This window comes from Topomyia yanbarensis, chromosome 2 (assembly GCF_030247195.1).
Source record: "Topomyia yanbarensis strain Yona2022 chromosome 2, ASM3024719v1, whole genome shotgun sequence".
Taxonomy (NCBI): Eukaryota; Metazoa; Arthropoda; class Insecta; order Diptera; family Culicidae; genus Topomyia; species Topomyia yanbarensis.
In genome coordinates, this window is record NC_080671.1 from 83,718,393 (window position 1) to 83,726,996 (window position 8,604).

The window sequence follows — 8,604 nt, forward strand, 5'->3', positions numbered from 1 at the left end:
TTCAATGACTTGTTTCTAGAGTGACCGAACTCAAGTGGTTTTATGTATAACAACGACTCGCAGTTTATTTATTTTTCCTAAGCAGGAAGTTAATATTTTTTAAAACGTGAGTCAAAACCCTTATGGGAGGGGTTTGAACCGCTACATCCCTTCTTTTGCGCACGGGTATTGTGACTACAAGAAAATTAATTTAATACAGAACATTATGAAATACATCTATTGCACTGTAGCTATGCTTCTGGTACAATGTGACTCGCACTTTAAATCACTCACTCCAAATCAAGTCGCCATCTTATCTTTGTTTTCATTTCAATTTATATTGCCAAACGAATGATAAAGACATGTTGCTTTTGTTCAGAAACATTGGATCGTGCACGTAGATCCCACCTCGTTACTTTCATTGCTCGACCGAGTTTGACCGGCCTCCTGGTCGCTCATTCGTTCGCCAGACAGGTGCAAGATGTTGTTCTCTACTCTCAGCAATACTGAATACATTCGACTTGCTTACTGGCACATCGCTTCCACTCTAACAACCTGCAGTCCACTCTGAATCTTTATTTTGCTGCTATCAGCTATAAGCGTCTTATCCGCATCTGCATAAGTGTCATTGTTATCCTTGTTATCCAGCTCGAATCCTGATTTCCGGCGAAAAATCTTTAGTCATTCCAATGATTGTTGATATGCGATTGTGCAAACAGGAGGATGAATTGCACTGAACTGTAAACATCTCGAACGTCCTAAAACTTTCGCGTACGATTAGACTGTTTCAAAAGTACATCACGACATCGTGGTGTTCACGCAACTTACATAGTTTACTCTCCGGATGCCAAGGTTAAACGGCTGCCCTCGACGCATCATCGGTTGTTGGTGTACATCCGGCTGCATAATTGCCACGCTGCAACAAGAGCAGATGTCTGCGGGTATGTTTCATATACCAGAAATAGCACTATATACCATCTTATACTTTCCCGGCTCAAAAAAAAATATTAAAGGAATTTTGATTCTGATTGACAAAGTTCTTACCTATCTTGTATCAGACATACACACCACTCAATCCTTAATTCTTTAGTTGGTTTATAAATATAAATGATTTACTTTATTGCCGTTGACCGTTAGTCGATGCCGGACCGGTAAGTTGTTTTAGATCCTAGGTTGCAATCTTTATTTTGACTTAAGGTTTCGAGTGGGGAGGAAAAACAGCATACTTTGATCGCATAGCGTTGCCAGTTTATTTTTTTTCAGAATCTACAACCTGTCAAATCAAATCAGAGGAATTGGGTAGCGTAATTGGATTATTCGGTGAGCCATAAACTGACGACCCATTTGTATGGGACCTTGGCGTATTTAATTTGTATTTGGTAATATCAATACTGAGCAGTAATGTCACTTTTAATGATCGTGTGATGCAACTAATGACAGAATTACCACAATTCTAGAAATGTTATTACTTAGCAATGACACTTTTTTCTTTTACATTTTGAAGATATTTTGAACTGGAATAAGACTCACGGAAACAAAAAACTTATAACGTTTTTACTTGGCCCCGAAACTGAGTCAGTTCCTACATTTTGAGGGCGGTTGGGATTAGAACATGACTCTGTTTTACTTTAAGCAAAAACGACATTAATATCAAATTCAACCAGTGGGAACTGTCAAATGTGGTCAGTCCGTTTAAAATATGTGAAACTATGCAAGAGGAAAAATAAAATTACTATAAAATAAGAAAACATCTATCCGTAAGTCCCGTCCTAGATTTTGAGAGATTCGGCGATTTTTTTGAGAATTCAGGATTTAGACAGTTACTGAAATAATTTTTGCTCAACAGCAATAACCGATTCGGAGTATTGGTCACATACAACATATGAGGATATTTATTATTAAATGTGAAGACATTAGGAAAATATATCGAGTATTCCTGGTTTTTATTTTAACACTAACATTTTAGAAAACTCATCCCCAGTAGCACTTTAAAACTGGCGATTTTTTAAGTTATGGATTATTTTTTCAGTTTTGGTTAAATATTTTTAGTTTTAATGTTCTTTTTTTCGAAATTTTATATTTAACTTAAATTTAACCACAAGAGATTTCCAATGTTGACAGATGGATAATTCGAGATTCTGTCATTAGAGTCTAAATAATAAATGGCAACAGAGTTTTCGCAAATATTACATTATGCGACTACGAGATTCAATTTTTAATCTCAGAAAGTAAAATGATGAGACGTGCATTTTACACGCAATTAACGTTGCTCATTATGCTCCTCGTTACAAATGGAATATAAACACAGACTAACGGACATAACGATATGAGCAAATTTCTACAATAAATCTCGATCTGCCAATTTTCCCTTAACACTAGCACCATCTGTTATAAGAATAATGTTACCATATACATAGAAATTTCTGCAATCTCACAGATTTATTTCACAATTTTTGGTGACAGATAGCATATTTTAGCATTTTGATGAAAATTTCACTGATTTCCACAGATGTTTGGAAACGTTGCAATTTTTCACAGATTTTTTGGAATTTAACTCAGCATTTCTCAGATGTTTTTTTCTAGTTTAGTCATCACATAATGTGAAAAGTTTTTTTATATCGAAACACAGATTCCCCTAATGGTCTATCCCTCGCATACTTCTGCACGTAGCATATTGCATTAAAATGTTCAACCTAACTTTTCTGACAGCTTGTTTAGTTGGACTAAGAAAATTTTTGATTCCACCCAGAACAAGAAAGTGGTTCAAATTGTTTTTAAATTCTGAACTGAACTAATTCGCTGAACTGCCATTTTTTCGTGCATTTTTACTCACTTTTGCAAATGTGATTAAAACCCCAACTAAAAAATATATAAAAAGGAACGGTTAGTTCGTGATATGAACTAATGCCCCAAAACTGAGTCAGGTTACAACCCCAATCGCTGTCATACATTAGAGCAACAGATGTGGTTACAACCTAGCTTAGTTTCACTTCAAGTAAAAACAACAAAACAGTTTCAACCATAATTAAGGAATAATAATTTTTCTCAATTTGTTTGTAAACACTGCAGCCAAATTTATTTTTTTCTCCGCGTGTCTATATTTAAAACATCGTCTTCGGTAATTTTTCATAAATATAATCCCAGAGTATATAACAGAGTGGCGCCGATTTGGAAGCAAATTGATTTCCGACGTATACCTATCATACTAAGAGAAGAGACGACAACAGGCTTCTTGCTCTTCTTGATTTTCCCGACTAGGCCCGGCAGTAAATCTATAGACAACAAGCGTTCATCGTTACCAGATTCCTTTTGTATGCTTTTCGCAATTGCTGAAAATAATTGTACCTCGAAAATCGTGATCGTAATTACAAAAAAGCTTTTTCCTACACAGGAAACATAAAAATAAAATTTAAATTTAAAATAAAGAAATATGTTGACAGTCTGAATTTGACACTATCAGAAGTGTTTGACATATCCAATTTCACGACAACTGATGCCCTATCAGAAAAATGAATACATGTTTTCTCGTAGGGTTATTTGTATTTGACAAAAACACCATGCAATGTATATATATTTTTTTCATTTTGCGTGTTGTCTTGATAGGCGGGATGTAAACAACTGCAGTTTATCTATGTATGGTTGTCTATGTTTACATAAGATTTATTTTAAAAACAAAAAAATCGTTTTTACGCATTACGATTTTTTTTTTGAAATGAAGTTATTATGTATATTGGACCTAAAATTTATCGAATGGAACGGAAAACTATATATAGCTTCATGACCCAATTAAACAACGGTTCAAATTGAGCGGTGTAAACGAATACTTGGGAAGCAACGAATAGGGAGTATTGAAATAATTAATTATGTTTACAGAGCGAAATTTCATACACATACATTAAATAACTTTTATGATAAAAATAAAATACAAGTAATATTAAACGCTTTAAAAATTACGAAGCGATTTATTTACATTAAAAATTACAATTACAGCAAAACTGTGGGTGCCAGAAACAAAGAAGTTGGCATCATTTTATGCAGTGTTGCGCATTCCTCTGTACGGGACTCTATAATACCGCAGACTCTAATAAGTACCATACACATAGTTGGAATTTATGTACATTTTTCGCGACCTGTCAAGCCACCCGCACATTAACGCTCTGCTGAAAATGTCTCCTGTTTTAAGCTGGTTAGCTTCCAAGCCTCGATGGTTGGTCTCGTGACCTGTCATGGAATCTAAATGCGCCATTGGTCTTGAGGCTGGTCATGAGGATAATTTGCCTGTCGCACGCAAGCTGATACCAGTCACAAAGTTTACGAATCTGTACAAAGAAGAACATTTGGTCTTGGTTTGCTAGTTGAAAAGTTGAATTTTTTCGATCTTGACGCATTTACTTCCCAGTGTGCGTTTAAAATGTTTAAAAATATTGATTTTGAACACCTCGTAACTCGCAATAACAAACAATATTTATCTATAAAAAGTTGAAAATTGTTTTGATTTTGACGCATTTACTTCCCAATGTGCGTTGATTTTCAACACCTCGTAACTCGCAATAACAAACAATATTTATCTGTGAAAAGTTGATTTTTTTTTTCGATTTTGACGCATTTACTTCCCAGTGTGCGTTTAAAATGTCTAAAACTATTGATTTTCAACACTTCGTAATTCGCAATAACAAACAATATTTATCTGTGAAAGAAGAAAATTTTTCGATTTTGGCGCATTTACTTCCCATTGTGCGTTTAAAATGTCTGAAACTATTGATTTTCAACCTCTCGAACTCGCAATTACAAACAATATTTATCTGTGAAATGCTGAAAGAAATATATTTTCTATATTTCTCGACAAACATATGATTACGGCCTAAAAGCCAACTGTCAAAATCCACTTTGAATGGAAATTCCAGACAAACCGTTACTAGTCGAACACAGTTCACAACAGTTTATGAAAGAGAAAACTTTTCTTTTTCGTTTACTACCAACATCTGTGATTGGCGTGTAACGGTTTGTCCGGAATTTCCATTCAAAGTGGATTGTGACAGTTGGCTTTTAGGCCGTAATCATATGTTTGTCGAGATTTCTATATTTTCCAATTATCCGCCAAAGTACGGTATTTAATATTTTACCCATTTTCAATACCGGTTCTTTGTCGACATGTCACATAACAAGCAAACCTGTTTTTCTATTGTCACAGTTCAGTAAATGTACAGCTGCTTGACAAACCAGTTTTATTTTGAAACATGTACAAATTTTATGACATGTCACGGGGAAAATGTATCGTGTCATAGTACACGCGCTTGTGTTACATGTCGCAAGAATCCGCAACTTGTAAATGTCACGAGCAAACATGCGACCAGTCACCAGACTGGTCATAACCATGACATTTTCCACCAAATTTGCTTTTTTCCTCTCCGCGTGTCTTTATGTTTAAAACATTGTCTTTGGTTGTAAAATCAATTTTGGTTCAACTCGCACATCTTTTTTATTGTCTCTGTCTCAAATTTTAAATTAGAGGTAAATTCTCTTTCAGACACTTCTTCAAATTTGCGAGCGTTACGATTCCGGCAAGATGTTTTTGGCGATGTATGTGCAAAAAGATGGGACTAAGCTTTTTCAACCTGCCTGTCGGAAGTTTATTAAAGTGACAGTTGTTGAACATTTTTATCGATCTGGAAAAGGTCATATTGCTCATCAAAACTTCGTTGAAATGTTAAATTTGATCAAGCAAGAACTTCCTGAAGAACATGATCAAATTTGGTATTCTGCTGCCTCGATGGGCACTACTTCTGGAGGATTGTTATATTCTCGGTATCGGTACCTGCAACAACACGATCTACGCTATAGAAAGGAGAAGAAACGTTTAATTTCGCACTCTACGACAGTAGCTGAGCAGTTCACGAAAGCGTGGGAGACACTTTCAAGCGAGGATCAGAATCACTGCATTTGTAAGTACACATTTACTTTACATTAATTAACCTTTCGACGATAAAGACATTGAGATATAGTAGGAATATATTTTTAAAAAGAACAAACACGGTTACAATTAAAGTTATTTTAGAGCAGAATTTTATCTGACGCTGTCTTGTCTGGATGAAAAGTAATATTCTTTGAATTTATGATTTTAGCTGCCAAACTGAGACTGAAGGACATCGGATACAATAACACTGCCGAAATCGTATCAGCATGGAAAACAAGTTTTCCATTACGGCGATATGAAGCTGTATCTGGAAAATTGAAATTTTTAGATTGGGATGTACTGGACCATTTTGGAGAAACCCTTGATTTGGTAACTATGATGCAAAATAATTATAACAAATAATTAAATAATATATTAATTTTCACATTTATTATTTCAGGTGTCTTACGACTTCGCTACAATACATGCGGATAATCACAACTCCATCCATTCGAAGATACCACAATTCATTGGAAAATTTAAGGATGTGTATACATCACATAAAGTTCTGGTTGACGAAGATAAACTATTGACAGCAGCCATATTGTCAACATTCGTTGATGGTTTTGAAATTTCAGGTATTTTCATATCGATCATTCAATTATTATTTTTATGCAAACTTTTCCATTTGTTCTGTAGAAAAGTGCATATTCATTGCATTTCTGACACTGCCATTAATACTGCGCCAGAATTTTATAATCAAAGGCAAGAAGAGGAGCAAGCCCACGTTGTATCAAAGTCGATTAACGTTCATAACAGTGATTGAGGTAATTATAATTATAGATTATGCCTTACAGTGTACACATTTTAAGTAATACTAAAAAAATGCTTGTTTTCTTGATATTCCAGACTGAAGCAAAAATCACTGAGACCATCGGGCACCGCAGGAAGGAAGCCGCTGATCATCAAATAACTGTACAACCATTCATCATAGCTGTTGGATCGATCGAACATATTAGTAGTTATTTTGTAGTGTTAGATAATATGATGTTTAAATGTAAATCAACAATAGCAGCAGTTGACTTGCTATTTAAGTTGCACACCGTATTCCACTTGGAATATGCAAAAGAATGCGAAAGTGTGCTCAGTTTTATTCAGCTTTTTTTCTACAATTTAACCTATCAGGGGCAGCGCTTTGATCCCAACGTTGTTGCGTTGGTAACTGATTTAAATAAGAATTGAAATTCTACCGAATAGCCTAGCAAGAAATTTGAACTGGCTTTTATGAAAATGCTTTGAAATGTGCAATAAAATGAAATGAAACAAACATTACATTCCATTCTTATTGACTTTCATCTTGATCATTGAGAATTGATCCCGTAAGCATGTGTGAGTATTATGAAAACTAACCTCACTCATACAGTCATACACGCGAATGCACTGGTGTGAGTGACTGCGCTCTCTATGTATTGGTTCTGGTTTCATTTCAGCACGAATATATTTACAATGTTGAATCCACCAATACATTATCAATAATAGGGTGGTATGTGTTTCTTCCGAGGACTAGTTGTATCATGCATTTTTGTCCCGGGGGAATGACGCTTTTTATGCATTATACCAGTTATAATGCAGTATTTGCATTCGAATCATGCGTATTAGTATGTGAATCATACGGGTCGCGTTTTGGGTGTAGGGTAAAAGGGTATAATACGCCCCACCGGGGCAAAATGCCTCTCTTCGATTCCCAGGATTCCTGAATTATCTAAAAAGTAAAAATAACTGATAACAGTATCGTTTTATGAATACAACGTACTAAGTTAGTTTGGTATTTTTAATATGTTGCAAAACAACAATATACACAAAAGTTTCAAAAGAGCTACTTTGATGGAAGCTCCCAATTTTTCCAATAGCATTGCAGCCAATTAGAAACAGTCGGATTCGATAGAACTATTTCAAGTAGCTTACTAGAATATTATAGTTACTATCTTAGTTTTTAGCTTGGCTTAAAACTATGTGTGTGTAGAATTATTCATGAATTCACAACAGCTCATCACTGGCCAAAACGCCCCACCCATTGTTGTGGGGCATACCGTCCTCTTGTTGTGGGGCATATTACACTTTCACCGGGGGCATTTTGCCCTGGGTGAAAGAAAAATCTAAAATTTAAGCATCTTTGAAAAATGTTTAATAGTACTTGTATCAGGATGTTTTTAATAAAAAATGAAGCGGGTACTAATTTCTAACTAATATAATAATAAATTAGAGTAGTTAGTGAGAAGATCATTGTGTCGAATGGTGAAATATAGCTATTTTTGCTTAAGGGGGGCGTATTAGACCTGTTTACCCTACACATTCAATTCCTGTAGCAGATATACGTTCGGTGGACAGCTCGGCGACTGATACTTACTCTGAGCCAGAAGAGATAGGTGCTGCATCGTCAATAGAACCAAGTTCCAATAAATGACAATAATCCGCAAGAAGGACAAAGTTCGCTCATGCCAAGAGGATCGAGTGTCGCTCCGTCAATTTCTACGTCATCTACAGAATCTCATTATGAATCGAATGTTGTGATCATGCATAACACCGATGGCCAATTTCTGCTTTGCACCGAGAATGGAAATATTTTGCAAAAACATATTGAAGTCAGGAAGAAGGTAATATTCGCGTCACAGGGGACAACGGTGCTGCTGTTGATGCGAGCATTTCGACAAATATAGTGTCGTTCCTGACAC

The 8,604-nt window shown here is 35.4% G+C and overlaps 1 long non-coding RNA gene across 1 annotated transcript; it reads right to left on the reverse strand.

Moving 5' to 3' along the window:
* Positions 1-273: 273 nt before the first annotated feature.
* Positions 274-1,158, reverse strand: LOC131683506 (uncharacterized). The gene is made up of 3 exons (XR_009304531.1): positions 1,024-1,158; positions 808-895; positions 274-743 (listed from the first exon to the last, which is right to left on the reverse strand). It is a non-coding gene; the product is annotated as an uncharacterized LOC131683506 (long non-coding RNA).
* Positions 1,159-8,604: the final 7,446 nt, after the last annotated feature.